The 24,059-nt window shown below is 33.9% G+C and overlaps 1 protein-coding gene across 1 annotated transcript in view; it reads right to left on the minus strand.

Moving 5' to 3' along the window:
* Positions 1-23,512, minus strand: part of LOC138713861 (uncharacterized) — a 63,533-nt gene extending 40,021 nt beyond the window's left edge. Inside the window, exon 1 of the mRNA XM_069846325.1 lies at positions 23,412-23,512. The gene's annotated coding sequence lies outside the window, so the exon portion shown is untranslated. The remainder of the gene's footprint in view (positions 1-23,411) is intronic.
* Positions 23,513-24,059: the final 547 nt, after the last annotated feature.

Consider the following 24,059-nt stretch of genomic DNA (forward strand, 5'->3'; position numbering starts at 1 on the left):
TTAAAGAATTCACACCTTTTGTTTCATAACTATGAGAATACAGTTCAAAATTATTACGATTTTTATATATGAATTTTATTAATACAATATAATAAATTCGTCTTATGTTAATTAAATTAAAGTCTAAAACACTTTTTGGATAATCAATACATTTATGAAGACATATTTTAATTATTTTCTTCTGTAATAAATAAAGTGGATTAAAATTGGATTTAAATGAGCTACTCCATCCTATAATTCCTTACATAATTAATATGAAATATAAATTCTTTTTCTACACGGGAGGGGAGGGAAAATGGACCGTGGCAATGAAAATTCCAACCCGGCAATTGCCTAAGCAACTGTGGAAAACCACGGAGAAACCACTGTCGGGTTGGTCGGTCCGGGAATCGAACCACGGACCTCCCAAATGCGAGTTCCAGGCGATACGCATTAGCCAACTCGCTCGATAGATGGGGTATATCTACAGAGTTAAATAGATTGCGATATGCTTTTTATGTAGATCGACAAAGTAGAGGTCCAAGAACCGCGCCTTGTAGTACAATCTTCAGGGTCCTAATCCATGGTATTCCAGCCATGAATGGCTTACAAAACCCTGAGACTTGGCGTAGAATTTCTGTTCCCGATTTCCGTATTTTTACATATGTGATACATGAATGAAGAACACCCTGTGTACATTCATGTTCATTGGGCCAGCCATCGCCGCTTCATTGGGCAATTGAACCAGAGGTTCGCAACAGACGAAGAACTGCTTTAATAATTATAGAGCGGAAGTAATGTAGATGAGCATATTTTAATTACGAATTCTTTGGGGTGAACCTGATAAAAATGTCTTACAGACTGGAGGTCGCAAATGTACAGTTCTATTGGAATAAATTATATAAAATGCTATTACTTATTAGTTTTTCACTTGAAAAATTAAGAACATGGGTCTGATTTTCACACAGATGCATAGAGGAATTGAAGTGTAACAACTTTTTATTTTGGAACTTTGCGATCCTATGTTTGGTTTCAGTACAAATTGAAATAGTAGACACGAAATTATATAAAACTAGTGGCTTGTGCAGCAAATGCTGCAAACTAAGTTCATTAGAAGTTCAAATAAAAATTTTTCAGATTTATTTTCAATGACAAATACCATACATTTTGAAAGTTATTTGCTTCCATAATAATGAAACATACTCCCTCTGTATGGTTTTTATGCCAAATACTTTTTCTTGAACCTATGTATCTTATGTCTCTTGAGTTTCAACGTGAAACCGCAAGTAACAACGTCAGGACGATCAGTGGGTTTTTCATGTGGGAGTAAAGCAATAGCTATTTCAGGTCATTGTGGATTGTAAAAGTTAGGTTTGCTATGCTTTTGAACAATAGACATAGCATCTTGGTATAGCTGCTGCATGTAGAGCTTGAAATGTAGAGGGTAAAATCATTTTATCCTGCTGAGAGATCTTGCTGAAATGATCGAGAGACTACAAAATTTTGTAGGCCTCTTGTTTTATCAGTAAGTAATACCGTCTTTCCTTAGGAACTGTAATTTTTGCGCTCTCTCGAGTCAATACCGAAGAGAATGACGCATAGTAAGTATCTACACCACACCGCCATTAAGTATATGAAAAAGACCCAACCCCACTTGATTAATAACTATAAAAATATTTGATTTTTAAGAACAATATTATTATCTTACGTAAGTTTTGTAGTTATATAATAGCCGCCACTCAGTAAATTATAGAAATGAAGATCTAATTTAAGATATTTTCTGCATCTACTTATATAACCCCAAAACGTTTCACTTTCATATCATCAATATAGCATTAATATGTATAATTAATGTAAAATGGTCAAATCATGGTATTAACTATAATAATATTTCATTTCTAATAGTAATAATGTCATCAAACCAGCTCAAGTTTTATAGATTTTAATATCCAATACACAGCTGTACTCAGAAAATTACACACCACAGAATCAGACCTGTAAATTAATTTTAGGAGGTCTCGAAATTTTTAATAACCAATATTTAATTTGTGGTCTAAATATGTCAGCAATCTTGCACATCATAGCCTTTGTGTAATATTGTTTACTGTAGTGTGTATTTTGTTTTATTCTGAAATGCAATTTAGTTAGTGAAAACAGATGGATTTTAGAAAATAGGAAAATGATGTAGGAAAATTGACATTTCACTGAAAACTTCTATTTTTCTGGAATACTTTGGGTTACAAACTTCAAAATGAAGGTTCATTAATTAAAATCCGTTCAGCCGTTTTCCCGTAATTCCCATTACCAGTTCAAATTATATATAGATTTCTGGTTACCAGGCAACGATTTCTAGTTCCGTACCTATTTTGTTTGCTACGACCTAGACATGTGTTATTCAGATGTTTCTTCGTTTCAATAGTAGTATATATTTATTTAACCTAGTAGAGAAAAGGCCATGAATCCTCTCCTCCTCTACCAGGGGATTTAAACTACAATATGAAGAATACAATTACAATTCAGGCGGTCAGAAGCAAAGGGGTGTAAGTGAACTTAAATTATTTTCCATAAAATGTGATTAAAATTACTAAGCATTCGTAAATTCGGTGAAGTTTTAATTTTAAATGTTCATGTGCGATGTGATTAAAAGATATTTCCCTTACCACTGAAATTTTAAATGCTTCAGTTTACTCTGGATGCAGAAATTTTAATATCAATCAATGCGGCGGCCGAAAATCATATCAAATTAATTCATTTACAGTCGACTCAAACCCAACACCTCTTTAATGTCGGCGCGTTTAGACTTATTAATGATACCGCGGTAGTATTTCATTGACTATTACGCTTTTACTACGTCACACTACTTTTGACCAATAATAAGGTACGAAAGGACGTTTTTCAACCAATCATGGCTGCTTATCGCACAATTTTATCGCGTCCCTAGCATTTGTTTAATTTTATCGCGTCCCTAGCATTTGTTTATTTTTATCACTACCCTATCATTTGTTTCTTTGTTTGCCAACATTTCAAACTGCACTGGTCTGGCCGTCAAAAAACAGAAAATTACAAACCACTCCAGTCGATGCACAGCAGTTTCAACTATGACTCGCATTGGCATTCAAGAACAAGAATTAATAAAGATCACTGGTCATATATGAAGAGCACCATTCGGAAATTCTGAATAAGTTGAGGGATATACCATGTACATCAACGAGTTCACTTCTTTTACGCACACGTCCATTATAACATGAACTGAACCACCAACCACTAAAACATTCAAATTTGAAAACTGTACTTTCAATAGTTGTTTCTTTTAAAATTATTCATGTTTATTTTTTATTTCATCATCGTTAATTAAAACGTTTCCTGTTTATTTCATCATCCCTAATTAAAACTTGTCTAGCACTTGTTTATATTATTTAGGTTATGTTTGTTATAGCTTCTGCTATATGATATTATGGATAGTCACGTATCAGAGATTGTTTAATATTAAGATTTATTGAAAATCATCTGTCAAGTGACTGTGATTACTGGGATCCAGATAATTGAAATGGAATGCAACTGTTTAATAAAATTCAAACTGAATCAACAAAGCCTTCTTGACTAGTAACCGTCCACAGAGTTCAATGAAGTTGCCATAGTTGGCACAACTGATACCGCTAACAAGAAAACAGCTACTGCCATCTAGCGTAATGTTGAGATGGTACAATAATACATTTGAAGACAATTGTATTTTCGTAAGTCAATTAATATTTTATTGTATTGGAGTACTTTGTTACTTCTAATCTTTATATACTTTCTTCTAATCGTGTAATAGTCAATTAAATTCCACTCGAGTTTTGATTTTCTCTAGATAAATCAAAACCTCTAGTGAAATTACTGTTGATAAAAGACTTCATTTGTCGAACAAAGAAGGAAGTTAATAAAGTTAAAAATGTATTACTTTGATATTACCGTGCCGTGTACGTGAAACCTAGAGTTCAAGATGGCGAATTATGACTTCCATGGCAACCATTTACCAGATCGAGTTTCAAACCATTTTCTCCCCTTAAAAGCATGTTTCTTTCACATTAGTCAAGGACAAAATATATGAAGAAAACTTATCTAAAAGGGACTAATTAACAATCAATTTTATTTCAATCCAACATTATAAGTTCCAAAATAATTTTTCCCTTCAGTGAAATAGTCGTATGCATACGACTATAGTCGTACATATGGCAACCCTGCTTGTCATTAGCGCCAACTACATCTGTATGGACATGCGCAGAAGTGTTTTGTAATCCATTCCAGCTTATTCCGAATTTCACCGGTCCGGTGGCATCAATGACGTCACGCTGCAGCGAAATAAGGAACAAAACTGCTGTAAGGATCGATGACTGTCATGGCGACTGTACAAGTTGTTGTCTGTGCTACGCTAGCAAAATTTTGCGAAATTTTCGTACTGCCATCTCGTTCAAAGAAAAGATAGCATAAACAATTTATTTCTTGAACCGGTAGTAATAACTGGTCCGTTGACATGTTCGCTCATAAGCCATTAACATATTGTTTTTACGTTGTGCTCATTACAAACAATACAGCAGAACACACCGCCATGACACAACAGTGCACGATGTTATTCGTCTGCTAATTCCCGCCTTATACAAAAACCAATCAGATTCACTGATGGCGACTGCCACCACCTCTGCAAATTGATGGCACCGGTGCGACACCGGTGGAGCATCAATGACGTCATCGGTGGAATTCGGAACACCGTGAGGCCATCGGATTGCTCACCGGTGAGATTCGGAATACGCTCTTCGATGGAGCTTCACGGTGGTGCAATGGGCAAAGGGAAAGGTCTTATCCATTGTTGCCAATTCAGCTGTTTTCCCGCTAGATCTAGCGTTTTTCAGTGTTAGTGTAGCGGGTAAAATTTATGAAATTTGTATTGCTCATATACGGATTTAGCGTTTTTTTTAACACAGCGGTAAACTAATCTTATTTTTACACTGACAGTATAGCAATTTTGCGTTTCTGTACTGCATCTTGGCGGGTTTTCAAGAATCTAGTTGGCAACACTGGTCTTATCCGTGCCATTCAGTTGACAACTCGATTCGAGCTGGCAGCACTAAATAACTAATAGAATATTTGTTCTTTGCCAGGGCTGACTTTCTTCCCGGCAAATGCTTTATTGAAAAGAGCGCAAGCGTAGGGAAAACAGTGCGGTATCTGACGTCATATAATTATGCATGTCATTGTGCTGTGGTGATGAGAAACAAATTATGAATAAAACAAACACTCCATTATAAATACACTTTCTTCATCATATGAAGATAAACGGAAAGGAAATACATATACTTACTTACTTACTTACTTACTTACTTACTTACTTACTTACTTAATTACTTGCTGGCTTTTAAGGAAACCGGAGGTTCATTGCCGCCCTCTCATAAGCCCGCCATTGGTCCCTATCCTCAGCAAGATTAATCCATTCCTTATCATCATATCCCACCTCCCTCAAATCCATTTTAATATTATCTTCCCATCTACGTTTCGGCCTCCCTAAAGGTCTTTTTCCCTCCGGCCTCCCAACTAACACTCTATATGCATTTCTGGATTCGCCCATACGTGCTACGTGCCCTGCCCATCTCAAACGTCTGGATTTAATGTACCTAATTATGTCAGGTGAAGAATACAATGCGTGCAGTTCTGTGTTGTGTAACTTTCTCCATTCTCCTGTAACTTCATCCCTCTTAGCCCCAAATGTTTTCCTAAGCACCTTATTCTCAAACACCCTTAACCTATGTTCCTCTCTCAAAGTGAGAGTAAAGGAAATACATATGGAAAGATTAACTATGATATGAACATAAATATGTAAATGAAAGGTGCTCAAATGTTTATGCAAAAAACAAATAGATTTATTGATGTGATATTAAAAATTCCTTCTTCTGTTTTCCTCGTATTCTTTTTGAATGCATCTCGCATTGGTCTAAGAAAGGTATGATGGATTTAGTTCACTTGTTATAGCAAGATCTCCAATTTTAGGCAGAAAGTCATTGAACTCTTTGCTCAAAATTACAGGAAAATTAGAATTCAAGTACAGAACAGTTTAGAAAACTTCAAAGTTTCGTGAATTTATTGTATTAATTTATTACTAGGTATTATTATTATTATTATTATTATTATTATTATTATAAAATATTCACGAAATTAAATGATAAATTATCGTTACTTTTCGTTTCTGACTTGAATGTTCTAGCGCTTCTCAGACAAAGTGGCTTTAGCCACCACTGCTGATGTGAACTTGAAACAGCGAACTTGCATGTAGTTTCTGCGAATTAGCATAGATGGCAGCAGCTATCGGTATACGGGCTGTCTTACCGACAAACAGGCATTGTTTAGAACAGAATCTGCTTTACTTATCCAGTTTTGTTTTTTATTTGATAAAATAAACATTTCTGTTCAGTTTTAATTACTCTGCGATGACTACTTACACTAGAATATCACTCTGTAACGCAGGTGGCCCGAATTCGAGCCCCGGTAAGTCCTGGGAATTTTCATTTTAGAAAGATCATAGCGACACTTCTAGAGGAGAAGATTGCAGTTGGGGGTTTTCTTCGAGGTTTTCACGTTTTACAAATTGATATCCCCTCAAAATCTCATTGTAGAAATCCATCGACCACTTACAAAACATTTTTAATTACTATACTGAAGTAAATAAAAAACGATTATTAAGGTTACTACACGGAGTCATTCGTACAAACTCAATTTTTCATTGTTATATTTATTCAACTGTATTCTCACGTGGTTTGTTTCATGTTTGCATTAATTTTTTAATCCTCTGTATTCCTATAATACCAACTGAGGGTCTCAGAATATTTCAATATCAATTTCCGTAACTATGACAACAAGAGTATGTAGCTAATACAGACAATTTTTTATTTTTAAGGTGAGTACCCGTGAGATTATGATGCAGTAGCTTGTATACCTGATTCATCATCTGGTAAGTCATATTTTTCGTTTTTATTTGAAATGCCTTTCTCATTTTTACTTACGGATATAGAGACAGATTTTAATGAAAAATACTTCAAACTAACTGCTCTTTCCTTATATAAAGTATGTATTACTTTTCAGATGAAGAAATTCAATAGATTAGAAATAGGAAAACATGAGCAAGTGGAATGCTGTCTTGACAAAAGCGAACTTGTCCTTTAAAATTTTGCACTAAAATACTGCTCACCATGTTCATATGTTTCCAACTGTACTAGATCCATTTCGGTTCGAATAATGGACATGTCACGAAAATGAAACTTTCGAATGGATTGATCTTTCTTTTTAATTCCAGGTTATTACCGGGTATTGTATTGCTTTGTATTTATTTACATTCCATGGTCTTCGTACATGGCTTCGAAGCTAGAATGTGGAACAAGTCAAAAAATTTTAATAGTACTACAAAGTCTTAATTATAGTCAAAGTCCAGTTTAAATATACACTGAAGAATTTTACAATATAGTCTACTAGTTCAACACAATACAAGACAGAAATATTCATGAAACGTTATTGAATGTCACAAATTCACCTACAGAATAGAAGGCGTGAGAAATTAAGTACTTCTTTAATTTGGCCCTAAATAATCTTATGTTCTGTGTTTGAATTTTTATGTCCATAGGTAGGCTATTAAATAACTTTACTGCCATATAACGCACTCCTTTTTGATAGCACGATAGAGTTGCCGATGGAGTATGAAAGTCAGTTTTTGACGCCTATTTATGCTATGAACTGTTGCATAGGTTACAAAGTTTTCACGATTACATACATTCTGGGAAATTTATTAATAAAAAATATACTGACAAGTCATGAGTATTATTTATATTTTTTTGAAAAGGGTCCTACACGATTACCTAGATTTTGGCACCTACTATTATTCTAATTACCCTTTTTTTGTAATAGGAATATACTGTTACTATCTGTATAATTTCCCTAGAATATTATTCCAAAACTCATTACCGAGTAGAAATATTCAAAGTATATTGTTTTTAAGGTTGAATTTTTACTATCTCTTGCAGAGATCTAATAGCAAAACATGCTGAAATTAGTTTAGCGGTAATTTCTTAGATATGATTTTTTCCAATTTAACACATTATCAGCCACCGGCGTGGTTCAGTCGGTTAAGGTGCTTTCCTGCCGGTCTGAAGTTGCGTTCGGGCACGGATTCGATCCCCATTTGGGCTGATTACCTGGTTGGGTTTTTTCCGAGGTTTTCCCCAGCCGTAATGTGAATGCAAGGTAATCTATGGCGAATCCTCGTCCTCATCTCGCCAAATATCATCTCGCTATCACCAATCTCATCGACGCTAAATAACCAGCGTCGTTAAAAATCAACTACAACACATTATCGATTTGTAACTCAATAAATTTGGTTGTTGTTATTTCTATTATGAGCCTGCTGTTGATTATTGTGCTTGAAATTTCCGACGTTAAATTTGGGCAGGATTTAAATTGAATTATGTTAGTTTCGTTACAATTTAATATTAATTTATTGGCTGAGAACCAATCACATATTTTGAGGAGAATTTCCTCTGTTGAAGATAGGAATGTTTTGGAGTTATTGGCTGTAATTACTATACTTGTGTCATCTGCAAATGAGGCAATATAATTAATTTATGAACAGTAGAAAAAGTAGGGGACCTAAAATTGATCATTGTGGAATTCCATTATTTATAGTTCCCCATGTCGAAGCAGATTTCGTAGTAGCCTACTTTCTTTTCTTCACGAAGTCAGTATCGAATTTAATATGTTATATGTGAAAACTTAAATATCAAACACACCAAATACATACATACATACATACATACATACATACATACATACATACATACATACATACATACATACATACATACATACATACATACATACATACATACATACATACATACATACATACATACATACATACATACATTTAAAAGATTCAACAGTACCATACAGTAGATGTTGACACGTTGTAAATAGTAAATTTAAGGAAAATAGGTTAATTTGTTAAATAGTATTCTTCTAAACATAGTTTTTAAAAGTATTAGCAATAGTATTGATTTTTTTTATGCATGTGTATGTATTTATTCACACTGCAATGGGTATATACCCGGTGGCAGTGGTAACTAATTACACTCAATAATGACAATAATAAAATTATTAATTAAAAATACAATTAATAATAATACTAATAATTAATACTAATACTAATAATAATGATAATAATAATAATAATAATAATAATAATAAGAACAACAACAGGGAATATACTAAATTAAATGAAACGATCACTTAAAATAACATTTGAAATATTCTAATTTGTATCTTAAAACTAAGATCGAACTAAAGCCCACGAGTATATGTTCATATCTACACAAGTACCTTTCAAAATTACACTCATTTCGCTGTCAACTCACACACTGCACTGGAACTACGACACATTTCACTGATCCTATCCTGATTTCACTAACACTTCAAAAACTTTTCACTGTTCAAATTCTTTGCACTGCCACTATAAACTATAAAGCTTCACTGACAGGAACACGTTTCACTTACACAGCACACTTCACTGACACGACATACTTCTTCACTGATACAGCACACTTCACTGACACGACATACTTCTTCACTGATACAACACTTCAATAACAACATATCATTTACACCCTTTAACTACTGTGTATAATTACCGTCTATTAGTAAGGTCCTTAAGCCTGTTTTTAAATGCATTTTTGGTTGTTGGTAAAGCCTTTAGTAAGTCTGCAGGTAAAGCATTCGAGTCCCTGATAGTACGATTGAGAAAAGAAAACTTTCCAGTGTCCGTCCTCTGCCTTCTTTCCCTCAATTTATATGATTATATGGGAATCAAAATCGTTCCTTGAAGAGTAATTTGGCGGCTGCAACCAATTTTTTATTTCTCTCCAATAGTGTTGTATAAAGTATTTAAAAGCTTCAACAGTAGCATAGATGTTAACATGTTGTAAATAGTATATTTAGGGGAAGTAGAATAGGCTAGCAATAATGTGTATACATTGTATTCGGAAGAGTTAGCAATATTGTAATGTGTAGTCTATTGGCATGTAGTATTGAATTTTTGTAATGGAACATGCTTGTAAACAAGGTTTAAAAAAATACATACATACATACATACATACATACATACATACATACATACATACATACATACATACATACATACATACATACATACATACATACATACATACATACATACATACATACATACATACCGCTATGAGGTGATGAATTGGCCAGTGTCAGGAACACAATTACCAGTGACCTGGCATGTCGGGATTAGTAAACATTGTGCAAATACATGGTGCTATTACGCATTCAAAAAATATACACTTGGTATTATCAAGTTAAAATTCATGCAATGAAGATACTAGAAAAATGTGTTAATAGTCACAAAATGCCTGCTTACTTCCTGCTAATTCTCTGTTAGGCATGGTGTATCAATTTCATGACTCAGTAAGAGCAGTTACTTAAAGAAAATGTTTTGTGCACATGTGATAGATTCCTGGGTGACGAGTTTCACATACATCCGTGTTTCGCAGAAACGATAGCAGTACAGTCATTTCCCTCCATACACTGCAAGCCATCTCGTCAGCTCGCAACTTTACACTGGGCTGCAAAGGAAATGTCGAGTCGAAGTCGCTATCGATTTGAAATATTATCGTATTACGAGAACTTTGCTATTTGTATGAAATAATTAGGCCTATGCATACATATCTGAATTGGCCTGAATTTTCTATAGAGTTTTCAATCCCTGCAAAGGAGAAATGTGTAGTTAAATGTTGAATTTAGATTCAGTTTTCAGTTTTATATCTGTATTTGTAATAAAATTTTATACTCATATTTATATTTGTAATAAAATTGATATATTGCTTTGTTAATACAGTATGAAACGTAACTGGCAGTATATATCGATTGTAACAATGACAGCATCCATGGATTATAAGGAAGGCTTTGGAATACCACGTAAACTGCAATTTCACTATTTTCGTGTAGTATTGTTATTAATGTTGTAAAATAAAATTATACGAATAATTTAAAATCAATTCAGATTAAATTATAATGTGAACATGTTATAAAAATCATATTTACAACTAGTCTCAGCAAAATAGCTTCCACCTTGCCATGTCTGCTAAAGTCTTCGGGAAATTATATAATTTCGTATCGGCATTTCATTTGCAGCCCAGTACGTACACACATATCTATACACGAATGGACAGTGTTTGCTATCATAGCAGGATTTATCCAATGATATCCTCTATTTACAGGTTTAACTATAATTTATATATATATAACCTTATATTAACAAAAAATCGAATTACCAGTAATTAATAGAATATCCATTATAAGTCATAAATACAGGACCAACAAAGAAAACATTCTCTGTAATCCTTGATAAGTACCTTCTCGTACAATATCTCGTCATCATTGAATTATTGTTAATAATATAATAGTTATACCGATTATTTTGTAGACCTCGCTAAAATAAAATATTGCATTACGTTATGTAGCAAATCTCATCAGGACATGATAAATGTTACAATTCGGTAGCTAAATTCAGTTATAAAAACAAAAACAAACGTTGACACATACCGGGTAAATCAAATAGAGTAGACTACAGTGTTAAAGAGTTCATACTGTACTTCATTTTTCAATTCGAATAGATATGATTCACGTTAGTCAATTTTTAGTTTTATCAGATTTCTCCATATTTCGTCCATAAAGAGTTCAGCTATGGATTTATTTTATGCCTGTGGTGTGAAGCTCTGTAGGTGAAGACAGAAAAGTCTGAGTCATGCAGAAGCAAGGTACTGTGATCGTTTCCGTGAAGCTTCATACATTTCCCCTCTGTGAATTACTTCAAGGGTTAATTCCAGAGATCTTAATTCAGTTAGGTAGAGAAATTGTGTTCCATTTTATATTCAAATCTAATTAGGGTTTCCGCTCTACGGAGAAAATGGATTGAATTTCCGATAATTGAGACAGAGGGAGGAGTCGAAGAGAGGCCCCCGTCAGGGTGAACTTGGGGGTAGTAATAACCTTATTAACAGGTAGGTACAGAATTACTATCAAAGACAAAACGATGGAACACAAATATTTCCAGTACCCTTCTTCTCGTGAAATTTCATCATAGACATACAAAATAGACTCTTACACTGGGATGACATTATTAATTCCAACACTACACTACAAGGAAACGCCAGAATTGTAGCCTGAATGAGTTAATGTTCGGCTCTATACTTTTGATGACACTTATTGTATAATATATACTTACTTACTTACTTACTTTTAAGGAACCCGAAGGTTCATTGCCCCCCTCACATAAGCCCGCCATCGGTCCCTATCCTGAGCAAGTTTAATCCAGTTTCTATCATCATAGCCCACCTCCCTCAAATCCATTTTAATATTATCTTCCATCTACGTCTCGGCCTCCCCAAAGGCCTTTTTCCCTCCTGCCTCTCAACTAACACTCTATATACATTTCTGGATTCGCCCATACGTGCTACATGCCCTGCCCATTTCAAACGTCTGAATTTATTGTTCCGAATTATGTCAGGTGAAGAATACAATGCGTGCAGTTCTGTGTTGTGTAACTTTCTCCATTCTCCTGTAACTTCATCCCTTTTAGTCCCAAATATTTTCCTAAGCACCTTATTCTCAAACACCCTTAACCTATGTTCCTCTCTCAAAGTGAGAGTCCAAGTTTCACAACCATAAAGAACAACCGGTAATATAACTGTTTTATAAATTCTACTTTCTGATTTTTTGAAAGCAGACTGGATGATAAAAGCTTCTCAACCGAATAATAACAGGCATTTCCCATATTTATTCTGTGTTTAATTTCTTCCCGAGTATCATTTATATCTGTTACTGTTGCTCCCAGGTATTTGAATTTTTCCTCCTCTTCAAAAGATAAGTTTCCAATTTTTATATTTCCATTTCGTACAATATTCTCGTCACGAGACATAATCATATACTTTGTCTTTTCGGGATTTACTTCCAAACCTATCTCTTTACTTGCTTCCAGTAAAATTTCAGTGTTTTCTCTAATTGTTTGTGGATTTTCTCCTAACATATTCACGTCATCCGCATAGACAAGCAGCTGATGTAACCCGTTCAATTCCAAACCCTCTCTGTATAATATATAGGCTATATTATATAATTACATTTCCGAGTTATGTTTTGCTGCCGTCTCTTCATCATGTTCTAGATAACCAAAGCAGTTGATAAAGAGTCGTAAAATAATCAATTCAAAAATAAGTTACGTGTGTTGTGGCAGTGATCAAATTGTGAAAAAATTCGTTCACAGCAGCGCGAACAAATTGAACCTTCAATAATAATAATAATAATAATAATAATAATAATAATAATAATAATAATAATTGTGGAGTAACGGCTATCATGCCTGACCGTGAAATGAGCGTGTCCAGATCCAAATCCTAATTGGGATAACTTACCTGGTTGAGATTATTTCCGGGGTTCTCCCTCAACCCATTAAGAGCAAATGCTGGGAAACTTTCGGCGTTGGACACTGCTGGCATTATCACCTTCATCTCACTCAGATGCTACATAACCATATCAATTGATAAAGGGTTGTAAATAATCAATTAAAAAAGAAAATTAAATGTGTTGTTGCAGTGACTATTATACTTTTTCTTCGTCACATTACTTTTGACCAATAAAACACAACTATATCGCGTCCCTAGCATTTGTTTATTTTTATCACTACCGTAGCATTTGTTTCCTTGTTTGCCAGCATTTCAAACTACACTGTTCTGGACGTCAAAAAACAGAAAATTACAAACCACTCCAGTCGATGCACAGCACTTTCAAATATGACTCGCATTGGCATTCAAGAACAAGAATTAATAAAGATCACTGGTCATAGCTATGCATCTTCCCTGAAACCCTATTTACAAATAAATGAAGAGCACCATTCGGAAATCCTGAATAAGTTGAGGGATACACCATGTACATCAACGAGTTCACTTCTTTTACGCACACGTCCAATATAACATCAACTGAACCACCAACCACTAAAACATTCAAATTTGAAAATTGTACTTTCAATAATCGTTTCTTTTAAAATTATTCATGTTTATTTTTTATTTCATCATCGTTAATTAAAACGTTTCTTGTTTATTTCATCATCCCTAATTAAAACTTTTCTAACACTCGTTTATATTATTTAGATTATGTTTGTTATAGCTTCTGCTATATGATATTATGGATAGTCACGTATCAGAGATTGTTTAATACTGAGATTTATTGAAAATCATCTGTCAAGTGACGTTGATTACTGGAATCCGGATGACTGAAGTGGAATGCAAATGTTTTAATAAAAATGAAACTGAATCAACAAGGCCCTCTTGACTAGTAACCGTCAACAGAGTTCAATGAAGATTCCATAGTTGGCACAACTGATAACGAGAAAACATAATCATAAAACACTACTGCCATCTAGCGTAATGTTGAGATGGTACAATAGTATATTTGAAGACAGTTGTATTTTCGTAAGCCAATTAATATTTTATTGTATTGGAGTACTTTGTTACTTCTAATCTTTATATACTTTCTTCTAATCGTGTAATAGTAATTTAAATCCCACTCGAGTTTCGATTTTCTCTACATAAATCAAAACCTCTAGTGAGATTACTGTTGATAAAATTGTGAGAAGTTCGTTTTTGCACGATCGTGTTTTTTGTTGTATTTACAGCTATTATTGTTGTTAGGCTTTAAAAGTTTGGTTTCCCTAGCAACAAGTTTCCGTGTGGGAATTCTGTCATCATAACATAAAAATGTACGGAAATAAACTCATTACACTGCATTTATTGTTACTTGGTTACCATTACAGTATAGTTTTGCGAAGGCTTTGGAATAATATTGCTCTATATATTCAATGCAAAATAGGTTGTATTTGCAATTTAAAAAATATGAACGTGCAAAAGTGTTGTACGGTGAATTAAAAAATCTCGGAAATTCAAAACGGGCAGATCGAATTTGTAAAAAGCACTTCCCCAACCTTGTATCGTAATAGAGTGTATAGGAACTCGATAAAATACCTTGAAAATGCCTTGGATTTATAGTACTGATTAGTAGAAATTGATGTGATCATTGGGAGAGCTGTAAGCCCACCCAACTTAGGCCTACTTATATACGAAAATCGTCGGGAGTGAATGAAGAATACCTCCATATTTCTTTAATGTAACAGTGTGTTTCAGTGTTGCCAATACTATAATAATACTATATACCTAATAAAACCTAACCTAACCTCTCTCATAATACTATACATGTAACCAAATCTAACCTGTCACACAGTACACACCTAATCTAACCTTACCTAACCTGTCACATAATATTTTTCTTTATTTTTTTATTGGGTTATTTTACGACGCTGTATCAACATCTAGGTTATTTAGCGTCTGAATGGAATGAAGGTGATAATGCCGGTGAAATGAGTCCGGGGTCCAGCACCGAAAGTTACCCAGCATTTGCTCGTATTGGGTTGAGGGAAAACCACGGAAAAAACCTCAACCAGGTAACTTGCCCCGACCGGGATTCGAACCCGGGCCACCTGGTTTCGCGGCCAGACGCGCTGACCGTTACTCCACAGGTGTGGACGGCACATAATATTAAAAACTTGTAGTACCATTCCTCACATTTAGTATAATTTCGTTTGCATGTATTGCCGGCCCTGCTTCTCGTGTCGGTAGCCATCTATTGGAAGTGAATCGTAATTCGAGAAAGCAAATATGGCGACAACGACTGAACGGGTTTTAATGTATGACTCCTCATTTTGAAGCTTGAAACCAAAATATTTTCAGAAGAATAGTAGTTCTCAGTGAATTGTCAATTTTCCTACAGAATTTTCCTATTTTCCAAACTCCATCTGTCATCAGTTTTGAGAACTAATAGCTTTTCAGAATAAGACAGCTACTAAAATAAACAATATCGTGGAGGTCGTGACTCCAGAATTGCCAACAGATTCTCTGACATAATGCCAATAGGTCGATCTTCATTTGTCTCCCTATTGGTTATTAAAAACTTCAAAACTTATTACGAATGTTATATTATCATGAATAAAATTTATAGATCTGATTCTCTGTTGTGTAATTTTCTTAGTACAGCTATGTCATGTGTATAGGTTATTATAATCTACAAAACTCAAGAACGTTTGTTGAAATTATTAGCATTAAAAATGAAATATTACTGGTAATTGTATGGTGTATTTGTCACTGATACACATTGATACTATTATTGATGATATGAAAATGAAACCTTTTGGGATTATGTAAGTAATAACTTACATTAGATCTTCATTTCTGTAATTTTCTGAGCAACGGCTATACAAACATTATGTTACTAAAAGCTACACATCTTACGTAAGACATAAATATTGTTATTCAAAATGAAATACTTTTGTAGTGTTGTAAATCAGTGGTGTGAGTGTTTTTCAGATATTAATGGCAGTGAGGAGTAGATATGTATGTGTGATTCGCTAATTACCCTAGGTAGAGGCATTATTAATTGAGTCATGCTTCCTATTCTGCGTCTTTAAACAATATCAAATTTATATTCCTTTGGTTTAATCGATCGATTCCTGAACGCTACCAAGTACATCACTTTACTGTACGAAAAATAGCAGGACATTTCATTTTTTGCTGACATGACGAGTTACTTTATTTCCCACAATCAGCAACGAATAGATCCCTATTAGAAACAACAACAACCAAATTTCTTGGCTTAAAAATCGATAATGTGTTAAATTGGAAAAATCATATTAAAGAAATTACCCCCAAACTAAATTCAGCTTGTTTTGCTATTAGACCTATGCAAAAGATAATAAATATCAATACCTTAAAAACAATATACTTTGCATTCTTCCACTCGGTAATGAGTTTTGGAATAATATTCTGGGGAAATTCCACAGACAGTAACAATATATTTCTATTACAAAAAAGAGTAATTAGAATAATAGTAGGTGCGAAATCTAGGGAGTCGTGTAGGACTATTTTCAAAAAACTACCATGGCTTGTCAGTATATCTTTTCATTAATAGTCTTCCTCGTATGTAATCGTGAAAACTTTGTAACTAATTCAACAGTTCATAGCATAAATACACGTCAAAAAAATGACTTTCATACTCCATCGGTAAGTCTATCGTGCTATCAAAAAGGAGTGCGTTATATGGCAGTAAAAATTTTTAATAGCCTCCCTATCGATATAAAAAATGAAACTCAAAACATAAAATTATTTAGGGCCAAATTAAAGAAGTACCTAATTTCTCACGCCTTCTATTCTGTAGGTGAATTCATGACATTTAGTAACGTTTCATGCAAATTGATAATAAAACTTTGTGTTGTACTAGTAGACTATATTGTAAATCTCTTCTGTATATATTTCATCTAGACTGTGACTATAAATTAAGATTTTATAATAGTATAAAGTTTTTTGACTTGTTCCATATTCTAGCTGTAAGCATGTATGAATACCATGGAATGTTAATAAATACAATACAATACAATACAATAAAACGCTGAAACAGCTAATTATTTTCGATGAATAATTTTACTTACGATTTATGGATATACGATTCTACAACTCTACTACAACAGCATTCTTCTTATTTTCAGCATCTCAACAATGCATTCCCCACAACAGCCTCTAATGTTGAAAATACGTGGGAAAATACATAACTTACATCTCTGATTTTCAGCGAGTAGACTACCGGTACTCATTACGAGCTTATGGTCAATAAATACGTCATTGATTGAATATTACGTGTATTATGCTAGCGTTTTAACGTGGCCAAAATGATATCCAGCATTTACTGGTACCTAATACACTCCAAAATGTCATATTCTTGCCAACAATCTGCAATGACCTGAAATAGCTATTACTTTACTCCCACATGAGAAAAAAAACCTCTGATCGTCTTGATATTGATAGGCCTACTTGCGTTTCCGTATTGAAACTCAAAGAAATGAAAATGGATATGTCCAAGAAAAGCATTTGGCATAAAATTCATTCTGAGGGAAGTTTCTTTAAAAAGAGATACATTTGGCAAGGTTAAACTTCATTGAGTTATTATGTTGCCTTCACTGTTGCATATTTCGCGCAGTTTGCTTCATTATTATGGAAGCAAATAACTATCAAAATATCTGATATTCTGTCTGGAAAATAAATCTGAAAAATTTGTATTTAAACTTTTAATGAACTTAGTCTGCAGCATATGCTGCACAAGGCACTAGTAACGCCATATTGACCCTTGAAATTCAACTAAATTCTGTTGAAACATGACTATGGTCGAAGTTTTTTATTTACAAAAGTACAACGGTAAATTTTCATATTTCATTACAATGAGATTATTACTCTTCATGGCGGTATTAATATGAATTTTAGCACGGCCGAAATGATTATAGCTTTTATTTACTAATTTTTGAAGGAATTGAAGGCCAATGTAGAGTATCCACCGGCCACTGAACGAATATTGCACACTTTTGTCACTGCCAATGTGGCGCTATAAACTAATTTTCAATACGTTTATCACAACCACAACACATTTAAAATCTTACTGTACCATATATAGAGAATTATTACTACATTAAGACATTTAGTATATCACGAAACGTGTATAATGCAATTATTATGAAAGTCGCCATTGCTTCTTCGAATTAAATAATGATAATAATAATAATAATAATAATAATAATAATAATAATAATAATAATAATAATAATAATTTATTTAACCTGGCAGAGTTAAAGCTATACGGCCTTCTCTAACACTCAACCTGGAGTAAAACTGTGTTATAAAAAACACTACAAATATACAAAGTACACTACAATTTTACACAAAAACCTGGATAAGATAATAGTAATAAAATGTACACAACAAGGAAGTAGAAATCAGACATAATATATAATATATAACATACAGAAAGGAAAAAGCATAATAAAATGTGAACAGCAGGTAAAAATAAATGAGACATACAAAGTATAAAAAATAAGACAATTATTGATAATAATAATAATAATAATAATAATAATAATAATAAATATAAATATAAATATAATAATAATAATAATAATAATAATAATAATAATAATAATAATAATAATAAAATAGTGCAGTACAAAGTATACAATGAATACAATATTTTTAAGTACACACAGTAAGGAAAATTATGATTATATATAGCTCAACTTATCACATTATAGATATACCATTATCGGAAAATATGAAAACAAAAATATAAAATAAGTTAAATATCACTAGAAAATATAAAAAAATGTGAATACGTGGAAACATGCAATACAACACTTGTCATAATAGTAAGTTAGTTTGGCAACTCGTCATAAGATAATTTTCTAACTTGGATTTGAAAGATTTCAATGTTCGGCAGCCCTTGACTTCAAGCGGCAGAGAGTTCCAGTGACGAGAGGTAGCAACAGTGAAAGATGAGGAATACAGAGATGATGTGTGAAGTGGAATTTCTAGCGTGTTATCGCGTTGTGATCGAGTATTAATATTATGATAGCGAGAGAGAGTATGAAAACGAGCGAATAAATAATAGGGGGATTAGTAGTATTAGCACGATCCACTTCCACTAGATGGAAACCGACACGATTGGCAGAGCCGGCAATACATGAAAACGAAATGATACTAAGTGTGAGGAATGTTACTACAGGTGTGTAGTGTTATGTAACAGGTTAGGTTAGGTTAGGTTTGATTAGGTGTATAGTATTGTGAGAAAGGTTAGGTAAGGTTTGATTAGGTGTGTAGTATTATTATTATGTTGGCAACAATGAAACCCACTGTTACAGTAAAGAAATATGGCGGTATTCTTCATTCACGTACGACGATTTTCGTATATAAGTAAGGTACGTACTTAGGGCGGTCTGGGTGAACTTACAGCTCTTCCAGTGATCACATCAATTATCTACTACTCAATACTTTCAATCCAAGGCATTTTCAAGGTATTTTTTCAAGTACCTGTAGTGGTCGGGACATAAGTAACATTCACCAAATTTAACATTATTGTAAACTTAAGCTGAGCAGAAGAGAAAGAATAGGTTAGGTTTTATTTACAATTGGGTCCACTTCGATTTCGTAATCAATAAAATTTACAAATAATTTAATAGTAATATACGTTACAAGAGCGGTATGTTGTAGTTTTCATGTTCGAGGAAAAGTTTGAAAAAGCGAAACGTAGTTGAGCTTTTTTAATTTCCGAGAATTAAAAGAAAACATACCGCTCGTGTATCGTACATTATTTTGTGCGAAGATCGTTTATTACATACCTGAAAGACGAATTTCTAATTACTTGCAATGAAATCTCCATCTTGGTTCAATGACGGCAAATTTGGAAAACAAAAATATCTATCTTCAACATTGTTGCTTTAAAATGTTTTCTGTGTTTACTATACTCCAGCAGGCCGTGATATACGTCTGTTTTTTTTTCCCCTAGTCTATAAATGCGAACTTAAAACAAACGGTAAGGTTATGTAATGATTTATTTTTCATTTTAATATTTTAATAATATTATTTATATAACGTATTGCAGTAATAACATCGGCATCTGGAATCTTGTTGATTTTTTCACGGCTTCCTTAATGTTACTTGCATCAAGAATGCAGTAACTTTAGTGGAGTTGTAAAGTTCACTTAATTTTTGCAAATATTTAAAAACAATAATTAACAGTGCAATTTAGGTGAAATTTCAGTGGTAAGTTTCTAATTTATAATTATTACTATATTGAACGTCTCTAAAAATAATATGTTAAAAGCCTAAAGCAGTAAAATCAATATGTCACTTAAGGGGTAAGAAGAGGGAAATTGTTATGTGTGTTAAGTTGGGAATACTGAATGTGGAATTTTAGACTTTCCGCGGATTGGTTTTGTGCGGAAACCAAGCAAATACGCACGATCTCACACAAAATTGCATTACATTTCCAGCTCGAACAAACATGATCTACGAATTCAATTTGGCATTAGAAAACATTTCTTTTTCCACGAATTCACATCTGGGCTCACTATGACATCATACTGCATCACATGGCATACAGGGAAGTATGTGATCATTTAGCGTCCTAAATACCACTGGGTGAATTTTTATTACTGTACTGTCAGCATAGGAAATTAAAAACACTGAAAATACCTTAGTTTTGTAGTGTGGAGTAGTAGAAACTCGATGTGATCACTGGGAGAGCTGTGGTGCCACCCAACCCGCCCTAAATAGGTTCCTTACTTATATAGGAAAATCGTCGTTCTTGAAGGAACAAAGCGGCCATATTCCGTCGTTGTGACGTTATTTGAGGTGGAGTGGGAGAATGATTGCAGTGTCGCCAACTGTGGTAACCATTCATATTATCTTACACACCTAACAAAAACTAACCTAACCTAAACTAACCTAACCTAACCTAACGTGCTACACACCTATTGCAACATTCCTAACGTTTAGCACACCTGTTGTAACATTCCTCACAGTTTCATTTCGTTTGCCGATATTGGCATCCCTGCTACGCCTATAGCCTGGAACTCAAGAGTCATCTAGTGGAAGTGAAGTGAAACTGCGACTCTGTTAATTACTTTTCCGAAGTTGTTTCTGTGTTATCTGCAAGAATTATTGTGTCATTGTAGTGGTAATTGCATTTATATTGTACAATAAAAATTGAAATTTAGTAGTATTTATTTATTTAACCTGGTAGAGATAAGGCCGTCAGGCCTTCTCTGCCCCTCTACCAGGAGATTCCAACTACAATATCAACAATAAAATTACAATTAGTATTAAATTTACAATTACAATTACAAATAATATTACAATTAGTATTAAATTTACAATTACAATAAAATCAAAGTACGAAAAGATTACCTGAATAATTAAAGCTAGATAATTTATCATAGAGAAACAAAGAATATTTTATATTTACTGAATTACAAATTAAATCTAGAATAACAAAATTGTATAGTGATGAAATTACTGAATATTGAAATATTTTGTGATAGATTAAAGAAACTATTTACAAGTAATCAATTACTGACCAAGTGCCTAGTAAGTTTTCGTTTGAATTCAATTTTATTTCGACAGTCCCTGATGCTAGCAGGTAGCGAATTCCAGAGTCTTGGCAGGGCTATTGTGAAAGAAGATGAGTATGAGGAGGTGCGATGGGATGGTATTGTTAGTATTGTTTCATGACGAGAGCGTGTGTTCAGATTATGGTGGGAAGAAAGGTAAGTGAAGCGAGACGACAGGTACGAAGGAATAGAAGAGTTCAAGATTTCGAAGAGAAAGAGAAGTGAATGTAAATTTCTTTTCTTATCTAGTTTAAGCCAACCTATTGCTTCCAGGGATGGGGTAATATGATCATATTTACGAACATTGCTTACAAAACGTACACACAAATTATGAGCACGTTGAAGTTTCATTTTGTTGTCGCTGGAGAGGTCAGTCAGTAAAATGTCCGCATAGTCGAAATAGGGAAATGCAAGTGTCTGCACAAGGGACTTTTTTAAGCAAGAGGGGAAATGTGTCGTGGCTGAGATAAAAGTGTTCTAAATTGATTTCCAGCGCCACAATCCCAGTGATAAACGTGTGAATATTCCTTAGGAGTCCATTGGAAGTGGGAGTAGAGTAATAAAACTTGACCTACCACTATTATATTAATATAGTCCCGTCGCTCTAAATTCCGGCAGACTAATCGCGTTGCAGGTCGGCTACATTTAAACGTGTGTGTCTTGTGATTCGCTGATGAAGACGTTATTCATTTCTTAAGGCTCGATAAATACTTAATATAATCACCCGCCATTTTGGCTCTTTCGTTGGCGTTCGCAGAAAGCACACGAAGACGTTATTCGCCGCTCAATTATTTGCTGAATTACAGTGCGTTTGATTTATTATCATAGGAGCTACGACATGATAATGTTTAACGGTGTGGCAAATAGATTCCTCGTATGGTAGCCCGGGAACGAAAGAACAAAAATGGCGAACGATACTACCTACCTAGACTTTATAAAGCCTTCACTTCCTAAGACGTAAGCAAAGAGGCGGAGTCACGCCGGAAATAAAACCGTCACGACTATAGTCGTATGTACATGTTCCAAAATATCACTCTTAATTACATACTAGAAGTACGTACCTGTTCCAAAATACTACTGTTCCATCAGATATTGGTTCTAAGATACCACTGTGCACTTTGTAGTTATGGTACTGTTATTTGGAACCTAGTATTTTCAAGGAACTTGAACAGTTGGAACTGTTACGAGAAAATAACAACTTTTCCCATCTCTATTGCACTTTGTGAACCATTTCAGTCTTTGCAGTAGTGTTAATCGTATTAGTAAACTAATAATAAATAACTTTAGGCTTAATATTGATATAACATACCTTATTCAAAGCTGATTTGCAGTGCAGATAATCAAAGATTGAATCCAATTGCACTAGACGCGCGTCACACCAACCTTACGAGCACTTCGCACCTCGAATGAGAAGAAACGCAAAGTTTGCGAGCGGCACCAGAGGGCTCCTGCTAGCATTTTTATAGCGCTCATGGACGGCCGACTGTTACTCAGCAGTGTCGCCAACACGTCAAATCAAATGTCACGAAGTAATAGTGCAAAAATCTCCAGAAAATCACTAAATTTATATTTTGTTAATTTTACTTACTTGTATTACAGTATTCGTCCCCCTATTCAGATATTATAATCTTATCTTGAGGCTTAGAACGTTTCCTCTTTTCCCTCCTCTTTAACGACGACATCTCCTCTAGAGAAGTTGTCGCAGTAGACGTAATGACTGTAAGCCTAGATCATATATACCAGTGGCGGTTCCTCGGGGGAGGGAAGGGAGGAACGTCCTCCTCACATTTTCTTCTTTTGAAAGTAAATACCAAATAAAATATGTGCCTTGAAATTCGAGGAAGATTCGATAATTTTTGAAGTTCACAGCTATAAGAAAAACTCGGTTGATCGAGTTTTAAACGACGCGCAATCATGTGCTGTAGAAAACTGTGAGATGGTCTGTGTAGAGGAAAGA

The sequence above is a fragment of the Periplaneta americana genome, chromosome 14 (assembly GCF_040183065.1).
Source record: "Periplaneta americana isolate PAMFEO1 chromosome 14, P.americana_PAMFEO1_priV1, whole genome shotgun sequence".
In the NCBI taxonomy this organism is placed as follows: Eukaryota; Metazoa; Arthropoda; class Insecta; order Blattodea; family Blattidae; genus Periplaneta; species Periplaneta americana.